The following is a 23,078-nucleotide window of genomic DNA, read 5'->3' on the forward strand; positions in this document are numbered from 1 at the left end:
CCCAACCACCCCACAGTCCACTTGCCTGGCAGACATCCCATTCAGTATTAGAATGGACACAGTATATAGATGCTTCACATAGATTTATGGCTATCTTTGTCCCTAGATTGATATTAAATGATAAACAGTTTGTGGAAAAGAGCTTTATCCACAGCAAATCCACCTCCGCCTGCTGCTGCTTTTTCACACGAAGAGGTCAAGGGTTTAGAAACTGATTTCAGACTCCCAAGCTGTTACAGACAGAGTGCTGATATAGCAGAAGGAAGGGCCATGGTCACAAAAGGTATCCTTGTTTGCAAGAATTTAAAATCCCTTCTTATATTCCACTGCTACTGTATTTCCTACCTCCAGGTTTTACCTTGGATTGAGCTACATCCTTCTGACCTTAGTACCATTAGATATATTTTTCTCATGCTTTTTTCTGCATTTCAACACAGTGGATCACATGAAATTCAGTAGCATGGCTCTGTGCTCTGGGAGCTCTCATGACTTTAGCCAAAATGCTCCTGATGATCCCTCATTGCTTTGAAATGCTCCTCTGCACTCCCCAACCCATCAGGTGTGCACACAGCGCTGCTGCTGTGCCACATAAGCACATTATAGACAAGATGAGCATAGAGTAAGGATTTGACAAAAGGGAAAGGGGGACAGAGCTGTACCTGGGCTTCCCTTGCACCACAGTGCTCTGGATGGATTCAGTTGGCTCTAGACCTGCCAGTGTCTGAGCCTGGCTCCGTGACATTCCTCATGTACAAATTCACCTGATGGAGCTGGATGCCTCATTTAAGGCTACTTTGGGATGTATCCTCCAAAATGAGAAAGCCCCTTCGAACTCTCATCACAAACCACTGCAAAGCGGAGAAGGGTTTTAAATAGGGAGACAGAGCAGAAGTTGACAATGCTAAGAAATAGGTGAAGCGTCCTACACATCAGATTTAGGAAAAGATGGTCAAGGGAATATTTAGACTTTATTTTTACCTCTATACAGCTAAAAACACAGCTAAAATGCCACCAGGGCATACGCAGCACCATGTACAAAGAGTTTTAACCCCATCTGAAGGAAGCTAAGGGACTTGGTGTAGCCACATCTAGATCCCTGATGCCCAGCATCCAGAAAGGAGTCCAGATCCATAGACTGGGGGGAGGCACTGAGTCTCCTCACAAGACTGCTCCACCTTGCAGATGAAAATTACATCCCCCAGACTGACTAAAGGAGAAGTGTGCACTTCCCACAGAGGAAGGCAGCTCAGCAGAGAAGGAGGTTTAGGCTCCCAAGGGGATGTAGAATGAGAATCCCTCTTGCACTCACCTTCTGACTTGATAGGTATTGGGCTCTTTCCCACACAGTGAAACTTTTTAATAGGAGCCATCAAAACTATTCCCCAGGATCCTGTGTTTTTTCTCAGCAAATCCACACCTGGGAATGGTTTAGGTGAGCTGTGAGAAGACAGGTACTAAATTGTTCAGAAAAACAAAAACAAAGCTTGTACTGGTCATGGTGATTTCTTATGAGGATGGGAGGAAAAGAAATAGGTGGTAGATTTTAGCTAAGTGAGAGAGAGGAGAGTAGGAATTTCTGGGTTTACAAGCTGAACTCAACTTCCTGAATTCTGCCAAACAACCTAACTTTTACTTAGGCCAAACAAATAATGAGTACAGTTAATCAGCTATATTTGCAGTCTGGGAATAGTTTGTGCATATGTTGTGGTGAGAGGGAGAGTGTCATGCAGAGACTTGCAGACTTACCTGTGCTTGGTGTACACATTTCCCTTTATCCCTCCTGTCTGACATAAGATTAGTTACACAGAATGGAAGCATTTCATTTTTTGGTGATGTGGAACTTCTCAGCGCTGCATCCCATCCTCTGCTGGGGGGAGCATACGTGCTCAAACACATCAGCTGCTCTTGGCATTCTGGCTGATCCCAGGACGTAGATGCAGCTGGCAGGAGCCTAGCAAAAGAGGAGGAAGAACGGATGGGAAATAAGTGATACGTATCTGGGGTGGCAACACATCTTGTTGCAGCCCTGACCTGAGGGCAGTCAGTGAGAAGGGGACTGATTCAGAGGGCTTTCTTCTGATGGCCTCAAAGGTAGGAACAAACCATACAGGCAGCACTCCATTCTGTCCCCTCTCCTGAAATCCAGCCCATGGTGTCCTTTACAGGGAAGCATGTGCTGCTCTCTGGAAGCCCCTTTTCCCGGTGGGCTGGAGGCACTCCCTCAGCCCAGCGTTGTCTCCAGCCCACTGGCCATCAAAGTTTGCTAAGCCTCCCACTGCTTCCTGTATGTCTGATGTCTTCCTCTGCCAGGCTAGTGTCTGGCCTTTTCTCCCTGTTTAAATACAGGCAAGATGTTTTTCTGGTAGTTGTTTTGTTACAGATTCTTAAGATATTTCCTGTTTGGTTGGGTTTTTTAAAATTTTTTCCTTTTTACCACAATTGGGTTTTAATGCCTGTGTATTCAAAGCAAGAACGTGCCCAACTCAGAGGCCAAAGGGCACCTTGTTTTGCCAGGTGCCAGAAACAGAAACTGGACTCTACCCACTGCCTGGTGGGTGGCAATATTCTTCACAGTTTCTACAGCACTTCCAATTTCCAATTTTGTATAATTCCATCCAAGTCTGCTGCATAACACAGATACTGTTGCAAATCACTCTGACGCTGGTTTAACATCTTTAGTCTTTGGTGCTAGAGTGATCCAGAGAGCAGAGGGTCGTGCTGGCAAATTTAACTGAGGCTTGGCACAGAAAACACAAAGACCTTAATTCAAGATTTTCAAATGACCCTCGGGACTTCACAGAGTAAAAAGAGATGTATAGGAACATCTGTAATTCTTTCTCTTGCACCCTCTCATTTGGAGGCCTCCAGAAAATCTGTGCCCAGAACAACAAATATGGCCAAATCCATACTGCAGTTGACTTATAACAAACCAAAACCAGCAGCATAAATTTCTAACCAAGACTCATACAAAAAATCCAATTCTACCCAAAAAAATTGATAGACAGAATTCCTTGAGCCTTTCTACTGTCACAGGAACGGGCTGTGCTCTGGGGCTTTTGTCCTCAGTGGAATATGGGGCCACTGCCTTCTCAGATGCTGGAGAGGCTTTACAATGTGCACAAATTAGAGGAGAAACTGGAGGATGCACCCTCTGCACTCCATGTGTCAGGCAGCATTGAATCCTATATTCATGAGGGACCACTGTTTCACAATCATTGCCTTCTCAGATGCTGGAGAGGACAGGCTTTACAATGTGCATAAATTAGAGGAGAAACTGAAGGATGCACCCTCTGCACTCCATGTGTCAGGCAGCATTGAATCCTATATTCATGAGGGACCACTGTTTCACAATCATCCGTCAGCTCTAGGGCCTTGGAATACCACAAGCCAGCAACCACCCAACACGTGTTAGACAGCTCAGGGCTGCCTGTGTCTCCCTGCACTCCTTCAGCCCCAGGAAGCTGCTGCTGCTGCTGCACTTTCCATGTGGACAAGCAAGCAGAGTTTGCAGTCTGCAGTGTTGCTGCAATCCTGAAAGCAGCTTGAAACTCTGGTGGAAGTGGTTCAACGTAAGTGTCTGCAGCACACAAGAATGCTTTGGACTCTTGACAAGTGACAAAGCTTCCGTTTCAGCATGAGAAAAAGATGAGGGTGCATCGCAGGGCTGGAAAGAGATATTTCAGATACTCTTATGCCATCCCTGCCTATTTTTATCTGCCTTACAGGTGCTTAACTGCTGATGTAGTTCTTTTAAGCTCTGTGTTGCTCAGGTCTGCATTTTTTGACTTGTGCTATGTGTTTGGCTCCAAGGTGTCCCCTTTCTCATGGCAAATCCATCAATAAGAAAAGTTTGAAGACATCTGTAGGATAAGGACATGAAACTGAACTCAGCCCATTTCAGCAAAGTACTTCCAAGCAAACACTTTAAGTGGGGCCATAAATCACAGTATAGTAAACTTCTTCTAGACTGATCCCTGTCCAATGTAACACAGCAATGCCATTTTGATATGCACATTGATACATGGCATTAAGAGCTTCAAAGACTAAAAAAAAAAGTTGGGGCACTTAAACCAGTGATCAGTTCTGAGCCCAAATAACTAAAACAAAAATTCGAATCTCTGTTTTGTTGCTCTCTTAATGGTATAATTGTGGCCAGATGTAGGGTGCCTATTTTTTCAAAGTCAACTGAATTTTAGAGGGAAAAAAAACCTCATTTCACAATTTGCTGATGCAGTACCTCAGGCTGATGCCAGACAAGATTTGGCTGACATGCAAATTTTCCAGTTCATGCATCTTATGGTAAATTATCATATTTATGCTTCTATGCTTAGTTCAATACTAGAAACTTTCCTCCTGGGTCACTAGAAAACTTTATAGTGTGTCTGAGCAGTGATTATCTGATGCACAGTGCTTCCTGCCATTCAAAGTGTGCAGATACAGCTTGGTACCATGGTGCTGGACACAAAGCTGTGTCCCACCCACGCCCTCCACCTGGGAACCTCAGAGGTCCCAGCAGGGGCAGATAGTAGGAACCTGGCTCTGGAGGGGTGAATGAGCTACAGAAGGGGTAAAAGCATTCCCTGACATTACACAGCTGCAAAAACGTGCACCTGAGCAGGCCCAGCCAGCGAGGCGATGGAAGCGCGACTAGCCTTGAGCTGCAGCGGAGCTCTAATCCCAGCTGCCCCTGTGGCAGGTGACAACTGAGGCAGCGACTGGGGTATTTTGTGTGCCTGTCAGTCATGTGCCATCGCCACAAGAGCAGATGGGGCAGGCACGGCACGCAGGGACCTGCCTGCGCGACAAGTAAATACACAGAGCTCATTCAGGGCTCTTGCTGTGAACACGCTCACTGGTTCACCCTCAACCCAGTCCCACGTGTGGGCAGTCGGCAAAGTTGGCCTCAGGCCCAGCCTTGAGGCTGCTCTTAAAATTCAGCGTGGCTGCAGCACGGTGTCAGCTTTGGCACCGCGGGCCGCGCTCGGACACGCCGCAGCGGGCACTGCCCCGAGCTGCGCGGCCTCCTCACGGGCCTGCGACTGCAGGCCACAAGGAACGAGGCTCCTCCCGACAAAGCAAGCTGCACGGAAGCAAAGTGTTCGCTTACCCCAAACTGTGAATCACTTCTGAAAAGGCAGACCCCTTCCTGGTGTGTTTATACATATAGGGAATCTGCATAAACATGCCACATGTCTAAGCACATGGGCGCAGCCATATGCACCCATGAATACACACACGCTTCCTTCCGTGTGTGTGCGTGTGCGTATGGATCCCTCTGCCAGCACCAGATTTCTGGCAGGAGCTCCTTCTGCCCTTGCCCCACAAACAGCAGGCACTAATTCTCCCATCTGCAGGCTTCACCCTTCTCCTTGCCTTGCTTTCTTGCCTGCCAGCAGACGTGCCCTCTCTTTACCTAGTCAGTCTTGCAGTCTCCCCACCACTTCCTAAGCTGGTGCTTTTTATCAAGCAAATTCTCTGTTGAAGCACGGTGTCATCAGGGGAAGAGCTGCAGGGGCCAAATGCTGCAGAGATTAAGGCAGCACGATGTGCCGAAGCCTGCCCACACCCCACCTCTGACTGGCACTCCAGAGGCACAGCTGGGCACACCTGAAAACCCCAGAACCAGAGCATTGACATGCCATTTATCTCTGCCTTGGCTTGTGGTGAATGGTATTGCATACTGAGGATAAAAACACAATAGCAAGAGATCACAAGCAGAATTTCAAATATGCTGATTTCTGTTTTTCTTTTGTTTTCTAAATTTGTCTATAGGTTATTGTAATTCTGTGTAGCACAGTGATGCTTTGGCTCAAAGCCAAAGGCTGGAGAATTTTGAGGCAGCTGACTGAAAGGTTAGAAATTGGGTTAATACATTTTTAAAAACAGCTTTAATATTAGGTGGTCATCTGCTTTCCCTATTAGATCAGTCTTTTTAATCTTTAGCTATGCTATTTAGCTGCATGCTGTTCATGAGATTTCAGAGTTATTTGAAAACCAGACTTTGTCCCAGCACTTCTATCTTATGTGTTTCAAGAAACAGCTTCAAATCTGGCCTCATCCACTGAAAAGATTAAACCTTCATAGAAAACTGCCTTAGGTTTGAAAGTAGAAATGCAATTATACTTTCTTTTCCTGACTCTTTACAGGAGTTTTTTAAGCCCATACAAGTGTTAAATTCAGTCTGAAGTGAAGCTGGTGAAGATATTTGTTGTGAATGATTGTTCACTTTTTACCACTTTCAAATAAGAATGACAAACTTGACAGGTACTGTAATATTTGTTTCAGCACTGCTGAATTCAAAAAGTTTGAAGGACCATCTTCCAACCAACTTTGTATAATTTTATCAGACATGATTACCATGCCTCTTTCTAGCACCATCTCCTTAAAATAAAATCAGAAGCAAAGGAGGGTAAAAAGAAAACAGAGTGTGTAGATGAGGAAAAATTTTTTTTCTTACAACAAAACCAGTTCCAAAGCTAGCCAGAGTGTGTCTCTCATATGTTTTATTCCCTCCCCAAATCCTTCCTAGGTTGTGTCATTTTAAAAACCTGCAAGCTGGAACATCAAAGAGAGTCCATGCACAAGAGGAAAGCAAGCATGGAGGCACTGTAAAGAATTAATACACAAAGACCTGTGGGATTAGTGCCTGGAGATTTAGGTCTGTTCACAGCCACAGTGGAGACTGTGCAGGCAGGGCATGAGAAAAGATCTGTCTTGAATATCAGAGTTTCCTGGTCAAGGGTTTTTTCAGCTCCACTTTGCAGGATGGGAAGGTAAAGTCAGCACAAGCAGATCTACACTGAAACAACAGCTGACTTATCAACTCAAGATCCCTTCCTGCCAGTCAGGACTGTCACAAAGGCAGGTTTGGTTTTGTTGAGGCACTTTGTTTTGATTTTGGAAGGATATGCTTTGTCCTTGAGATTTTTTCTTGTTGGACAACCAACATTTGGGGCAATGCCATAGATTCCATCAATGCGGGAGCCTGCTGCGCCTTTTCTTTCTAGACTGAGCCCCCAGCCTGTGAGACCAGCATGGTGTCTCTTGATCCCTCCAAATGAAATTAGGAAAATGGGCTGGCTGACTTGCATCTGCCCTACACTGCACGAAACAACATTGCAGAGAGGGCGCATTTGCTAGGAGAAGTAATAATGTAATTTCCTCCATGAATTAGCTGTGCCACACTGGCTCCAAAGGGGTCAAAGGGAAAACAAGAAAAGAGCCACTGTCTGTTAAAGTACCAGCCCCTGACTTATCAAAGGAAATGGGATATCAGGTCATACTTCAAAACCTAATGAGAGCAGTTCAGGGGATTTGATCAGACCCATTTCCTTTGCCCAATTTTTACGGGGCACTGGATACCTTAGAGTGAGCACAGAGCCCTCTGTGCCTTTGAGGAGAAGGTGACTAAGGATAGACCAGAGGGATGGAGGGGAGGGCAAAGCAGGGCACCGGGTTGTAACCAACTGGCTCTGCTGGTGCCTAAAGTGACCTTGTGTAGAAGCAGGAAGAATTTCAGGTCGGCAGAATGTAATTACTCTGGTTGGAAAGTTGCCAAGATTCTGGCATTAACATCCCCATGCCTCTAAAAAATGCCACAGGGCCAGAACTATAGATTTCTCCATGGCTAAAAAACAGCACTGGAGAGGTAGAGGAGCCTGTAAGCTTTGTGAGCAGCTTGAATTATTATATAGTGGGGGTTGCAAGAGCAATTAGGTTTTCCAAATCTCTCTTTTAGCTTAAAAAAAATGACTAAACAAAAGTTAAATGCTGGATATTCCCTTCCACTCTCCATCCCCCAAGCCCCTCATCTCCCTCCCTTTCTTCTTACCAAGAAAAGCAAGAAGAAATTCCCATAGAACTGCAGCAAATACGACCTGGCAAAATAGTACACGGATTGTTTATCTTCCCCTCTTCCACCAGTGTCACTGCTTTTTGCAAATCAATTTCACTCAGGACAAAGTCTATAGCAGACAGAACAACACTCAATTCTAGCACTATCCTAACACCAGATAAAGACTGAGAGCTACAGTGCCCCCAACAAGACAAAGGTGAGGGTTTTTTACTAAGCGTCTCCTTCTGCTTTGTGACGGTTCAGAGGAAGCCAAACTGAGTGCCCTATGCTTGGCCAAAGTTTAACAGGACTTTCTGTTATTGCATAAAAGGCAATAACACTGTTGCAGGGTATTGAATCCTGCTTGAATTCATTGGCCAGTAGAAACATTTTGTACAACCTGGTGTGGAGGTTTCCTATAGAGGTCTTCAAAATCCAGGGGCCCACATCTGGTGCCAGAGGAGAGGAAGTGACATGCTAGCACAACAGCTGTATTGGATTATATTCATAATTCTCAGAAATGTACCAAAACACTTTCCAGCATGCAAACACTTGTGCTTCAGGATTAGTCTTGAAAAGGCAGAATTGAATTCTTCCCTTTCCTGGCACTCTCCCCTTGACCCACAGGGGATCAATCAGCTTGTGAGCTACAGACGAATATTTGCACACAATAAAGATTCTTTTCAGATACAGTATTTGGCAGGGGCTCATTAGAGGACAAAATGGCACTGATTTATACAAGGAGAGGCATTAACTTTTCTCCTTGCAAAAGGCAAAGGATATCAGTCACAGAGAAAACAGCCGTGAAGTTCTGAGACTGGGGGCCCAATAGAAAAGTCTGAGTGACTTCGAGAGCCCTATGGCATTGCCACACACTGCATGTGCGGCCGTGCCACGTGACAAAGTTGTGGCTATGCACTGTGATTTCACTTTTAGGTCAGAGCTGTGTCTCTTTATGTGACAGTTGTACAGAAGAGCTTGAAAAAGCAAGATGGAATAGTCACTGTGACAACTCTCACATCTTTCTTTTCAGATGTTGTTTTAAAGCCCAGGCTCTGAAAGAAGACAGTGATGAAATACTTGTATTGTCAAAGTTAGCTTCTGTCCTTCTCTGCTATAGAAGAATTACCGAAAAATGCTGGAGGCCCAAAACAGAAGCAGCAGAACTTCATTTTGTGAGTGTCAAAATTTCTTGGTCTCATGCTCTCTAGCTGGCGAGATTGTTTGAAAGCCCTGGGGGCTTCTTCCTCAGGAGCTTGCCTGACCTGCAACATATCAACAAACACAGAGGAACACATCCTTTTATTGCTTTCCTACAATTTTTGCTCCTTTAATTGTGCCTATTTTATGAAGGCTTACAAGAAAGGTGAATAGTCTAACTCTCCATGAGGGCTGTCTTTTTCCCAGGGGAAAAATCTGTAAGTTTCCACAGTATTGTTGCTCTTGTTTGTACCTAAGGGTCTAATAAAAGTTAACCACTCCTGCACAGATTTTTGGTGGAAGTGCATTTGCTACTTTTTATAACAAGGAAAAACAGAAGCAGACTGCCAAAGAAACTCACATGACTGACTCCAAGTGAATCACTCAGTGCTATTTCTTGTGTATGCATAATGTTTTTCAGTTCCAGCATGCCCAGTCCTCAGAGAAGGATCTCCCCCTTACTCTATTTTGACTCACTACGATTGTATTTCTTCTGTAGCATCAGCCCAAATTGAAGCCCAAACTGTTCTTCATGCCAGAGACAATAGTTCTACTGGACAGATTAAAAAAGGAAGTCATGAGATGTCTTAGATTATGCAAGGTGATGCCCTGATGTAATACAGAAAACACCCCAAGAAGAGGCTTAATGAAAAGAAAAAAAAAAAAAAAAAAAAAGAAGAGGAAAAAAAAAGCTGGAAAAACTGACCACAAGCTTGTATTTTAGGCAGGGGAAGGGAGCTCAGCTGGTGTCATTCCAGTACAGACTAACTTTGTTTCACAATTTAAAATGTGTTGTGATTGAAATAAAGCTGTCCATACAAGCACTGCCTGCCTCAGAGATACTCTGTAATTCTAAGCCCTACTGAGATTTTGTGCTCATAATTGTTTGATAATCCTCAAGCAATGTATCTGCACTCTGAACCACTGCAGGTACTGCTTTTATAAATAACAATTTTCAAAGACTTATGTATCAAGGTGCAATACTGAATAGGGCAGCCTTCAAAGTATTCCTCAGTTCCTGAGGAACAAAGACATGAATCAAGAGCAGCAAGAAATCACCAAGGACTTCCTAGGTGCTCACTGTAAGGTCACTGGATTGCAATATGATAGTCCCAGTGGAACATTAGGAAAGAGTATTTTTTTTTTTAGAATGACAACAGTGTAATTTTCTGACCTCCCCATGCATGATTGGAGGTCTCGCATTTCTGGATGATCTGGATTAGTGTAACTTTAATCTGTTGCAGGATTCATTCCATCACCAGCTCTGGCAGCAATCCAGGCAGAGGACAGAAAACCTCCAACAGACTTTCTTTTGGAGCCTTCTTTTCCCTATCCACTTTACAGACACAGTGACAGAGGTTTTTCTGACTCAGAAATAAGCCTGTCTTTTACTCCTGTTGGCTTTGAGAGCCTGAGATAGCCACACAGCCATCTGCCACAGGTATCATTCTTCTCACTTTTTCGTACCACTATGTGACTCAAAAAACCACAGATTAGGCAAGTAGCAGAACCAGGAGGATCTACTAAGTTTTTTACACCTTCAAAAAACAACAGCATTAAGCAGATGGTAACCTTTAATGAACTATTTTATTTGGTTCTGGTTTGCATCAGTTTTAAGAAAAAGGTGTTAACTTCATGAAGAGCCCATCATTATATATATACTATAAGAGGGGAAGAGAAAAAAAAATCAATACTCAGTTAAAAATAGCCTCCCAAGAAAAATAGTCTTTCTTTTGGTCAACCCACAAAAGTGAGAGCAGAAAATGGAGCCCTGATGAACAAAACCTAGAATTGTGGCACTTCTCATGTGTGGTGGCAGATTAAACCATGATAGTTATGAAACAATCCCATCTCTTCCTGCAGCCATCCACAACATCTCCCTCAAGCAGGGAGCTGGACCCTCACTGTAGGATCAGCTGCAATCAGGTGAAGTGCCATAGCAGCTCCTGTACCACCATCATGTATCAAAGTCAAGTTCACAATGTCATTTTTCTTTTGCTATCTGCTGCTAATTATCAAGAGGTAAGATACTCCTGGCCACTAGATCCTCTTGCCTACTCAGCAGAGCTGTTTGGGCTGGTTCAAGAACAGAAGTTGCTCTCTAAGAGTGTGAGCAATGATTTTTTCTCTTCTACTCAGATGTTCCCCAGGTAACACCACTGCAAATCAACCATTTTGGGAAGTGACAGAACAGCTGAGGATCCTAATCAGTTCAGACATCTCAGCTTCATCTATTGCCTATACACTACCTGCATCACCCCTACTCTGCAGCTCTTAGCACTTCTCTGGAGCTTTGGAGCACGGACAGACTTATGAAGTGTCCTGCCTTAGGATGGCCTGACCAAGACTCAGGATGTATAGCAGAGTGGGATGCTTTGTGGAGGACTCAAAAACTTACACCACTCTGTGGCTGCAAATCTTCCTAGTTCTTATTAAAGATTAGCCTTTACAAGTATCCAGTCCTTTCTCAGAATCATCCACCACAAAAACAAAATCAGCTTCACTCTAGAGTTGGGGCTGCTGTGAACAAGCCCCTTTAAAGATGAATTAAAAGTGTGCCATCTGTAAATAAAGCAACCTGCACTTGTGAAGCCAGACATCTTCACTAGGAAGAAAGGCTCTCAAGTCAAAGGCAATAAAATATCTCAGTAGGACTGTTGCAGAGCTTAAATTCCCTCTTTGAAGTACACACAGTACTGTTGTTATGTGTGCTAATGAATAGCTCAGCATTCTCAGACTAGTTAGTTAAGCACTACAAGGAATTAGAAATGCCTTGTGCCAGCCACTCTTCTATAGCGCCACTGGCAGTATTTTTGTAGTAGTTTGTCTCTGAAGCCTTAGAAGTGGCATTGGTGAAGATTCCCAGAGAAGGAGGGAAGGAAGAAAGTGAAAGCAGGTGTACTGGATAAATAGTAAAAACTCTGCAATTTATTTCCAAAAAAGTCCCAAGATGCAATTTCAGCAGCAGCAAACACAGGTGTTCAGCAGCACTCTGAACAAGTACAAGCAAATTAGGATGAGACAGGGACATGCAGAAATGTGAGTTTCCTATTCCCCCTTACTCCTTTTGGTTATGTTCATCTGAAAAAAACTACTAAGGCCAGAGAAAGCAGTTAGGTATCTGTAATGAATAACAAATCAAGTGCTTTTGAAGAGGAAGCTTTGCACCTCTCTGCTGTGTGAAAAAAACAGTGTGTGGGACATCTTTCACAGGAGATGCACAGTATTATTATGTGGACCAAAGCCAGGAGTCAAAGCCAGGATAGCAGCAGAGAGAAAATAACTGTGATAAGCTATTAACAGCAGTTCAGTGGCTTCTCAGCTTAGCCTCACTTTTGTCAGCAGGAAAAGTCCTGGATACTACTTCAATGAACATAACTGCCCTAAGCAATATAGCCTCATTCATTTGAGCATCTGTTTCACCTGCTAAAGAGAGATAGTTTTGGTCGTGTATAGGCTTGAAGTGACAGCAGCCTTGAGAACACTTTCAAGGAAACTTATGGAGAGGGAGGCTTTTAAAAAAATATTAAAGTCCCTCTGCTTTATTTCTGTATTCCATTTGCACTTCTATTTGTCCCCTAAATAAATCCTCACTCTCTCCATTCCTTGACTTAAAATATTGGTGCAGAACTTCCAGTACCTCTGTGGATCATTGTAACTAGTGTGACAGCCTCAATCTACACATGGTGCCTGGGAATTCGGTGGCAGAAACAGTCCTGCTCAACCTCCCTTGGAAGGAAGCAGGCTCAGCAGCATTACCCTCTGCCAGCAGTCAAGGAACTCTGCTCTACCAGCTAACAAATGCAGCTGTCTTTTGCAAAGATTGACAAATCTGGGATAGGGGGAGATGGACACAGCGCAGACCCCATCTGTCCTGCTGGAAAACCCCCCTTCCCCACATGCAGATACCTGTAACCCAGCTCAAGAGGTTCCCTTTAAGCACAAGGGACACCTCCCCAGCCTCTGCTGCCTGCCCATTACCAGCAGCCTGTGCTGTCACTGTGTCCCAAGTGGCCTGTGCAGACCCAAGTCCTGCCCCAGAGAGCCTCTGTTTCCCATGGCAGAGAATACCTAACCCTGTAACAGAACTGCACCTTAAAGCCTGCCCACGGTAGCAGCCAGCCTGCTCCAGGCAGCTCCCTGGGTAAAGATGCATTAACACACAGTGCTCCTTGGGAGAAACAGAAAACCCAAAACCAGCTCCCCTCCACCCCCCACACACTTGTTTTTACTTACACTCTGATCAGTTCCAAGAAGTCTGTTTTTCATCCAGCATGCTGCTGTCAGGATACACACAGTCTCGCAGTTGACTCCCATTTGTCATGATTATTGTTTCCACCAAGAGAGATCCTGCCTTAGGAATACACATTATCTTTACATATCCAAATTCTCAGCAGCCTGACACACAGTAAATTAAACAGCTCACTATTACCAAGAGATGAAAGTCCTTTCCCCTTTCTCACCTCTTCTCTCCCTACACATACCTTGTCAGATCTTATTGCCCACTGGTGTCATCCACAAGCCAGAAGAATCAAATGCCAGCTCAGATGCATGTGAAGGCCTCAGGCTTGGCTTTTCTTTCTCCCTGCAGGTCTTCTGGGCAAGACCCAACTAATCAGGGGTCACCTGTTCAACAGAATGGCTAAAAGCTCCATCTTTCTTCACAAACATCATTCTCTAATGCAGGACATGGTTCAGCCATTCTCTTTCCAGAAAATAAATAGAACATGTTAATAAGTGTCCTGCAGGCATCTACAAGGCTGGCCTGTAGTGTTGCCGTGGTGCTAAATTAGGACAGTCATAGACAGTCTCTAAGAAATACAAGGAACTTGGGGTTTCTTCCCCTCACAGTGACTACTGTGACTAGTTTTCACTAACAATTGCAGAAGTCAAATTAAAGATGGCTGTTGTATGAATTAGCATTTGAACTCTCATGTGTCTAATAAGTTCCAGCATCAGAAGCAGCTTTTCCTCTGGCCACAGCCTCCCCTCTTTTTCTTTCATACAGATTCTCTAGTATCTCTAATTTTGAGCATACACCATGGGTGTTGTCTTTAGAGTCATTCCCCATCATATATTTTCAGGAATCTTATAGTAAGTCAGTAATTATAAATGTATGTGCCAAATAAAATTGCATTCGGCAAATAAATTCAGAAATCACAGAGAAAAAACCACAGACACTTAAAAAAAAAAAGGATACAACAAATGTGCACAAGCTCAGATGCCCAGGCATTGTTTCCTTAGAAACCAGGCAAGGGACAGCAAAATCCTGTAACCAACAGCAATGTCTGTAGCAAGGCCTCAAGACTTAAAAGTAAATCCTTGTCCTTTAGAGTATGAGCTCAAAAAAAACCAACATTCTCCCTCTCCTGGAGAGGGAGGATACAGCTGCAACACATGGACAGGAGTAGATAGTGATTGTGTTGTAAGGTTCAGATGCTAAAATTCATAGTGACAAGTGATACAGCTGAGAATGTGATAAATACCACCCTTGCAAAGAACTGGCAGGAGGCTGCTGCATTATCAGCACCCAGAGTAAACAGAAAGGTTAATCAGGGAAAAATCTGCATTTACTATTCTATGGAATCAAGCCTGAATCTCAAAAATCTCCATCTAGAACTTAAACCAAGGAAGGGATTTCACAAAGCAAAGGTGTTTGATGGAAATGGGAAAAAATGGTGTTTGATGTCTGCCATGTCTTCCAGTCCACCTGGAGAACAGCCCAGCATTTGCACCCATGTGTGTAAGGCTGGTTTTTTTGAGAAAAGTTCTTCAATCCAAATCCTTTGCCAAAAGTCACAGTAAATTGCACCAAAATGATTTTTGAGCGAGTGTTATATGGCTCATTTCAGATAGGGACAGTTAGAGTCCAAGCACCCTGTAGATTTCAAACAGTGAAAATCTGTACAGACCTTGTGCAGCACAGGAAACTGGTGTTTTAAAGCATATAACTCCTGTAACACTGCTCTAGAGTGTTCCAGAGAAGACTTCTTCCTGCAAGGACTCTGAAGTAGCTTAGATGTAGACTTGGATGAGGCTGTGTCAATGTGCAAAGCTGTAGAATTTGTTTGAAGAACTCCAAAACACAGGGAAGTGGGAAGTAATTTTTTTCAAACTAGGTATTAGACAGTGCAAAGGTGATGCTGGTCCACGGGAGATGGGGATCTTCTTGCCTTGTGGTACAAGTGGGGGAAATTGTCTCAAAAAACAGAAAAATGAAAGTACTTCTGACCAGACTGGTCAGTTAAAGGTCTTGATCACAAGAGGACTGAGCATTCATTCCTAGCAATCCTGGTGCAGTCTCTGACTCTGGCTAAAATCTTAATCTGTGTGGTGGAGTGTGTGTGTACCTCCAGAAATCTTAACAGTAGCTGGAAGAAATTGGTTCCTCCCTTACTATTTCTTTAACTCAAGAGAAGGTGCCTGGTTGTCTGACAGTGCAATCTTTGAGCCAGTGGAAATGGAAAAAAACCATGAAACCTGTTCACAAGCTGATTATTATGCAGATCAGCAATCATTATCCTTTCTCTCATTACCTCAAATGCTTTCTGCCATCTGTTGGTAACAAACCTGCATCTGGCAGATTACCAGAGGCGCCCTAATCAATGGGTAATTGGGGTAGAGGATTGTGTGGACAATCCTGGCAATGAAAGCACAGAAAAACTTAGAGTGGGAGAAGAAAGTTTGCCCATTACAAAGGTGAGATCCTACATCCAGCATTTCTCTACCATTCTGACATAATTCCTTCTAGGTTGGAAGCGTGTGGAGGGGTGAGACAGAGATTTGTCACAGGCAATGGGAGGAATTATACCAGCCTGTGTAACAATACCTCAAGCAAAAGGTTAATTCCTGACAGATTATGCCAGCAAGTGCTGCCAGGAGAGGCACAAGCAGAGCAAGCACAAACATGCATGAGTTTGCATTTCCACTGTTGCCTTTTAGAACCATCTGTTAATGAGACACAGAGGATGCTATGGACTCATTCAAGTAATGGCTCCTTATCCAGTCTCTTAGAGCCTTCTGACAGGAAATGCTCAAATATGTCCACTGCAGGTTTTCCTTCTCCAGCCATGCATTCAGGGTTCTGCTCCATTCCCCATAGTCCCAAGTCTTGACTACAGCAGTTCAGGTCTAATATTGACATTATTCCTCTGGCTTCCAAAGGAAACAAAGCTTCTAAAATCACATTTCTGGTGCTGAGCTCCCAACAGAGACATACTCACAGATTTTAACTGAAATTTCAGAATGAGGCAGAGTTACCAGATTCTTACAATTTTTTGAGGGAAATGACATCTGAGTGGAACAGAGAAACCTAGAAAGAATCACCAGCAAGGGAAAGAAAAAGGGAATTTACTGCTCTGCATTCCCATTGTCAGCTGGCTGGTCTGTCAGCAAGTGCTTTGAGCTGCTCTGCACATCAGCACCTGTCAAGCAGCTACCTCTGCTGATGTCCTTCTCTACCATGATCACCTAGGAAGGAAGATGAAACTTCAAGTGGCAATTTAAAGATTTCTGTAAGAATCAGATGTTATTGATTCACCTTTCAAAGAATAGATCAAAACAAAATCAGTACAGTACTGTTTGAAAGTTCCACCCTTCTGCCACTCTGTAGATCCAGAGGAAATTACCAATCAGAAAAAGGTTCAGGGCATTTGACTCTCTCTCCCTCTCTAACCACATTGTAATGGTGCTTGGGATGTCAAGATAGCCGAGTTTAATAATGACACAATAAATCAACAAGGCTGAGTAATCTCCCAAAACTAGATCTAAGGGTGTGAAAAAGGTGGTACATTTTTTTCCCCTCAGTGCCTTGCAGGCCAGTGCTGTGCTATGCCTGTTTGCACTGGCCCTGGCAGCTGGGAAGGTACATACATAACATCCCCTGCCCAGACACCACCCTAGAAAGGTTGCATTCATTGGTGCATGGAAGAAATCAGGAATTCTTGTAGTAAGAAAGTGGCCCAAAGAAAAGAAGGAAGTAGAAATCCCTATAAATATCCAAGTGCTGCCAGTGCCCACGCATGCTGGGCTGGGATCCAAGCTCACTGTTTTGGGGTGATAAGAATCCATATTAGGCACCTGAACATGGGAGAGGAACACCAACACCCAAATTAAGATGTTAGTAAGACTGTGACTAGAAACCAACACCCTTGAGTGATCTAATATCCAGGCTGGGGTGACTAAAATGTGACAATGTGAATTTTTACTATTCAGAGGGACTAAAAGGAGACATAGGAATGCAAGTGAAAGTTGGTTTTAGAAGCATGTTCCCAAGAGATACAGATCTTATTTCCTTCCTGCTATTAAAGGAAGGGGGCCTTTGATATGTACTGGACTACATAAGGGCAGAGAGCAACACCCCCATTTATTCAAATCCAACAACTTTGCTCTTTGGTTTGTTTTTTTTTTTTTGTTTGGTTTTTTTTTTTTTAATTCAGTGTTTCAGGGACATTACTACAATCTCCATCTAACAGCTGCAGCCTGCAACATGCTGCATTTACGTCCCCACTCAGAAGGCATCTGAACACAATAACTTCTCATAGGCTACCAACTTGGACTGCTACCAAAACCCAAGGGTTTTGTACAGCTTGTAACCCAAATTAGCTAACTTAAAACTTTCAGAGAGGGAAGAAAAATAAAGCTGGTTGAGAGAGATCTGTCACACTGCTTTTTTGGGGGGTTGTTTTTGTTTTTAAAGAGATATTGTGTGGCCCATCTTGAAAGGGGGAGAACAATTCAGCCACTTCTCTGCAAGATCAGATACCTGTTTGTCAGTGGGAGGAATAGTTTCTCCAGCCATCTTGAACCTCCCATACTCACTGATAGTATAAGTCAGAAAGATGGAAGCACAGTGAAAAGACAAATCCTCTTCACATGTCCTTTGTGGCACTGAAAAAGCAGTAAAAAATACCAGAAAAGTCCAGACTCAGATCTTCAATATGACTATGCTGTTGTGGGCAATCTCTGTAGGCTTAAATCACAACCCTTGCTAAAACTGCAATCCCATTGCTTTGCTACTGGGACACTTCAGCACAGCTACACTGGACATGCCAGCGGTGGCATTAGTTCACACATGACACTGAATTGTCCTGCTGGCACCTCAGGAGTGACTCAGCTGTGCAAGCATCTAAGAGCAATTTAAAGATCCTGAGTATTTCCATATATACACAGTGCTGTTTATGAAATAAAATCACCTAAAAGCCAGGTATGACAGCAGCCTCTAGGAGACCTGTTTATATACCAGTGGCCCTCTTGAATCCAAAGTATGCCCTGTCCTACTCTCTAACTCCTCATTTCACTGATAAAGGAGGTTTCTAGATCATCCTCTGTGTCTCCTGCAAATTATAAAATCTGAAACTCTTTTCCCTTCACAAACCTGTGATGCCTTGTCTATGACTCAGAGAAAAGTAGTACATTCTTCAGGAAAGAGAGACTTGCCAGAAGCAAGAATTTTCACAGTCTGTACTAATTCTGCTGTATTAAATAAAGATTGCAATACATTCATCACACTACCCTGGCACAGCTTTGGTCTGTATCTCATGTTCCATCCTTTTGAAATCTGAAACCCAGTGGGCCTCTTGTTATCTTCTTCATATGATTCTCTTCCTTTCTTCCTTAGTTTTCAAGCTTAGTGGCAGGGAGCTTCACCACTCCCCATGTATTAACCTTTCCTCTATTTATGTCAGAATCAAACAGTTCTTTGCTAAATCAGTGAGCAAAGGAGGTGAAAGATTTAAGTGAGAGACAAAGGTGGCTGCTAAGATGGTGCCTGTCCCAGTGATAGAAGAATCAATAAAAATTATTTTTTAGGCATCACTCTTGACTCAGGGTCTCAAATGAAGGTAGTCAGCCCCACAAGTGTCCTAATTTCTGAAGAACAGGATAAGAAGAGAGAACTTTGAACTTCTGCCCTAGGCCCTAACTACAGATTTTTGTTGACCTACAGCAAGCATTTAACCTTGCTCTGACCTAAACAATGCAGATGTGCTGAAGGACTCGCAGCAATATCTGTGTTGTGTGCAGAAATTCTTCCTCTTTCCTCTTTTTAACATGAATTTCTCAAATTATTGATTTAATTTAGAGCATAACCCAGGGCAGGACAAGATGCCTGGCAGGCAAATCATCCACACCTTTACCTTTGGTTCAGCTGCCACAGCATCAAGCAAGCAACTCACAGCTGCTAAAACACCATACTGAACATGGGAGAGGAACTGAACCATACTGAACCACTCAATTTCATAAGTTACCACTTTCCAGGTAACCTCTCCATAAGGCTACAAGGGCTGTTCAAGATTTTTCTGAAAACTCCCTTCTGTTTCGGTAACCATACTGCAAAGAACAACAGCCTTCAGGGAGAAAACTGATTCTACACCAGCAAAGAAACTACTGCCAGAGTCCAGTCTTGCTGCCTTCTGAACACTGCTACATATTGTTCTACTTCACTGTCTCCTAGGACTGGCTGTAGGTTCCAATACTAGGTGCATCCAGGATAACAAGACATTTCCCAATCAACAGCCAGCAACAAGTTTTAAAAGATGCTACTTATAAACAGAAAAGTCCACATTAATTGATTTGCACCCACTCAAGTTCACAGAAGACATTTCTGTTCACCCTCTACTAGATGTTTCCTGCACTAAAATACTTTTTGCTTTGGAAATCCTGCCACTGCAAATCTTTGAAGCGTATATTGAGGATTACCATAAGCAACCTATCAGAAGAACATAGAAAGATGACATGGTCCTAGTTGTTCCAATCTCGTTAACTGGGCAAGAAGGTAAGTGTTTGAAACAGACTGCAGAACAGAAGGAAATGTGTTTCTCCCAAAAAGGCTGCCCAGCAGAAGGTACCGGTGACACAAATGCAGGTGTCACTGAGACAGCCACGCTGTGACACACAAGCAAGTATTCAACAAAGAATTGAGGCATCTAGGAGCGTAAGCCTCGAGTCTCTCTTTCCTCCTCACCCAACCACTGTTCAATTCTCTCAAACAACAAGAGCTCATCTAAATCTACAGTCCTGTTATCAAGGATGACAAAATATTGTTCAGCTTCATATGGAATTTTTTATTTAGATCAATGATACTGTTATCTTGATAGCTACTGTGAGAAAAATTGGACAACAGATATTTTGCGACAAATGTGGTAATTAGTCAAAGACCAACTTTTTACTACCCATGCTCTTAGCAGAGAATAAGTGTCTTGTTCACATAGTAAAAAACATGCAGCAGCCATCAAACACAGCCAGGGCAGCTGCTAATAATTGTCATGCAGAGTCTGTAGAAAAGAGTCCTAAAAAACTAATCCATCAGCCTTTGTGCTCCTCTTTGCCTGTGACATTCCTCAAAACCACACTGTGTACCTCACTTCTAATAAACATGTGAAAATAAAAGAGAATCTGTAGATAGGAACAACTTTCTTATGAACCCAGTTTCACAGTAATAATTTGTTTACTAGAAAATCTATTCAGCATGTACACACAAAGAGAAGAAAAAAGACTGTTGAATAACTGACTAATCGGAAAACACAGATGTCTGCTTAAGCAGAGTCCAGCAGCCTCCAAGTTCAGGCTGTGTTCTGAAGATCATGCCCCATGCCAAATGACCAGCACATGGATTTAAATTGCATGAAGAAGGGAATATCTGGTTTTGGATACCAAACCTGTTGTTCAATCCTTTTCCTCTTAGCCACCACCTGCAATGAACCATTCAGGATGGATCATGAAATGAGAAGTAGGCTACAGTTCAAATCCTCTGGAACACTTACACTGTAATAAAACTCTACCGAAAACTAGTATTCTCAGTTCAGATGAAGCAAACAAACCATGCGTTAAACAAAAGGCTGTATCTAATCCTCTTCTGAAGACAACACAGCCCACAGCCAACACAGCCGGAATGTATGAACTCCTGAAAAGTAGGGAAATGCCAGAATTACTACCCATCACATATCAGGTACAGCCTGTATGCTCCTTTATAAAGCAAGGGTATTTCTGTGGTGCTAGGAGGCATATGATGGAGAGCTCTGTGCAGTGAGATAGCCTGATACCACACAGATACATCAGTTGTGCTTATTCCCACACCTACCAAGCTCTGCAGCTCAAGTGTTGAATTAAAACAGCTCTTCCATTGCCACAGGGGCCTAGAAGCACTGCAGCAAGTCTGAACCCAATACAGACAAGCTGCAAGTTGGAAACTCCTCTTCTGAGCTGCCCCTCTATGGCAAAGAATGTATAGGATTAGTTATAGATGTACTCGTAACCTCAGAGTGCTCCTTTAGCTTCCCTGTTTCTAAGCAACCAGTCCTACTCAAACAAGCTGCCTCCAATACCTCTGGCCATGACAGAGAGGAAATGCCTGAGCCCCTTTTTCTCTCCCTCCCAACAAGTTTCAACCAGCAGATCTAACAAGTTTGTCTAATCCTTTTCCCCCTCCTTTCACCTGAAAGCAGCTGCAGGCCAGGTTGCTTTGAAATTCATACCCTAAATACATAGCCTGATGCCTTTCCATGAGATCTGGGAGTGAAAAACACCAACAGTGAGCTGAGGGGGAAGTATCACAAGTCTCCAAAATCATAGTATTACCATAAAATGCAAATCCCAAAGAGTTCAGAAGGTGTAAAGTCAGGACTGGGCATAATCAGAGATAGCAGAGAATTTAGGAGCTGAATCCATGCATAATTCATAATGAATTTAAGGAATGCTTGTAATGTCCCTCTTTCAAGCCCTAAGCTCTTCAACTTTTAACAAAGTCTTTATTTCAAAGGAATTTTTTTTCTCACCTCACTGTGAGAAGCACAGATCCATCAATATCACAGTTTCACTGGAGAAGCTTCCCTGAAATCAGATACATGAAGTTTGGCCAAATTATTTCACAGAAACCACCACTCCCTTTCCCTTCTAGTGCATCACTTCCTTCATGTACAAGACCAACAGAAGACCCTGGACAGCCCCTCTCTGCTTTGTAGATGCCATAATATTCTCTCACAAACACTACACATACCACAGTGAATCACATCTTACTCCATCTATTCTGGAGAAAAATACTTAATCCATCTCAACAGTAACAACTTAAAATTCAAAACTACCATGTCTTGTACATTTAAAACCTCAAACTTCACCTCAGCACACTTACTGTAAGTAAGAAATCTAGTTTTAGTCTGTCTTCCCACAGCTCAGTACAGAGCTGTTGGATGAAGTGAGGCAAGGAACAGGCTTTCCATGAAATCCCACTAGAAACTTTGCACTTGCAAACAGAGACAATCTATATGTTGGCATTGACAGGGCAGGGGTGAACGGGAACTACCCATTCCAATAAATACATGCTAGTACATGACTGCAGTCTGAGTCAATCTACATCTTATTTTGCTGGAGTACAAGATGTACCTACTCCCACTTGCTGTTTTACGGAGATTATGATGCCACAACTCAAAAGGAAAAAGCAAACACACTAGCTTATCTGTTTATGCAAGCCAGTGTCCAATGTCACATTGCAAACCCAGCTTTACTGGTGCTTTTAACAAGACAAACTAAATGGGAACTCAGGCAACTAAGGAGCTGGCTTACACTCTGCTGTCATGAGAGCATGAAGAGGAAGCAAGCAAAGATGACCAAACCCAAGGCCAGCAGATTTTGCAACTCCAAGCCCAGGGATCTCTCTGCAGTTTACTGAATCAGCCAGGTCTATAGAGCACCTACACTAGAACACAGTTAAACAAAAGAGGCCGCACCTCAAATGCCATGGTCAGTCTCAGGCCCCTCACTACAAGACAGATACTGAGGTGCTGGAGCACCAAAAGGTGTCCAAAGAGCAACTAGGGTCTGGAGCACAACTCTTAGGAGTGGCTGAGGGAACTGGGGTTGTTTAGACTGGAAAAATGGAGGCTCAGGGGGAGCCTGAAACTACCTGAAACATGATTGTAACAAGGGGCCAGTTGGCTTCTTCTCCCAGGCAACAAGCAACAGGATGAGAGGAAATGGCCTTTAAGTTGTGCCAGGGGAGAATAGGATTGGATATTACAAAATATTTCTTCACTGAAAGAGTGGTCAGGCA

General features: G+C 43.4%; 1 long non-coding RNA gene across 1 annotated transcript; it reads right to left on the reverse strand.

Moving 5' to 3' along the window:
- Positions 1-750: 750 nt before the first annotated feature.
- On the reverse strand, positions 751-13,398 carry LOC120500358. The gene is made up of 4 exons (XR_005627080.1): positions 13,271-13,398; positions 1,747-1,951; positions 1,310-1,417; positions 751-848 (listed from the first exon to the last, which is right to left on the reverse strand). It is a non-coding gene; the product is annotated as an uncharacterized LOC120500358 (long non-coding RNA).
- Positions 13,399-23,078: the final 9,680 nt, after the last annotated feature.

This window comes from Passer montanus, unplaced genomic scaffold (assembly GCF_014805655.1).
Source record: "Passer montanus isolate IOZ18808 unplaced genomic scaffold, ASM1480565v1 scaffold18, whole genome shotgun sequence".
Taxonomy (NCBI): Eukaryota; Metazoa; Chordata; class Aves; order Passeriformes; family Passeridae; genus Passer; species Passer montanus.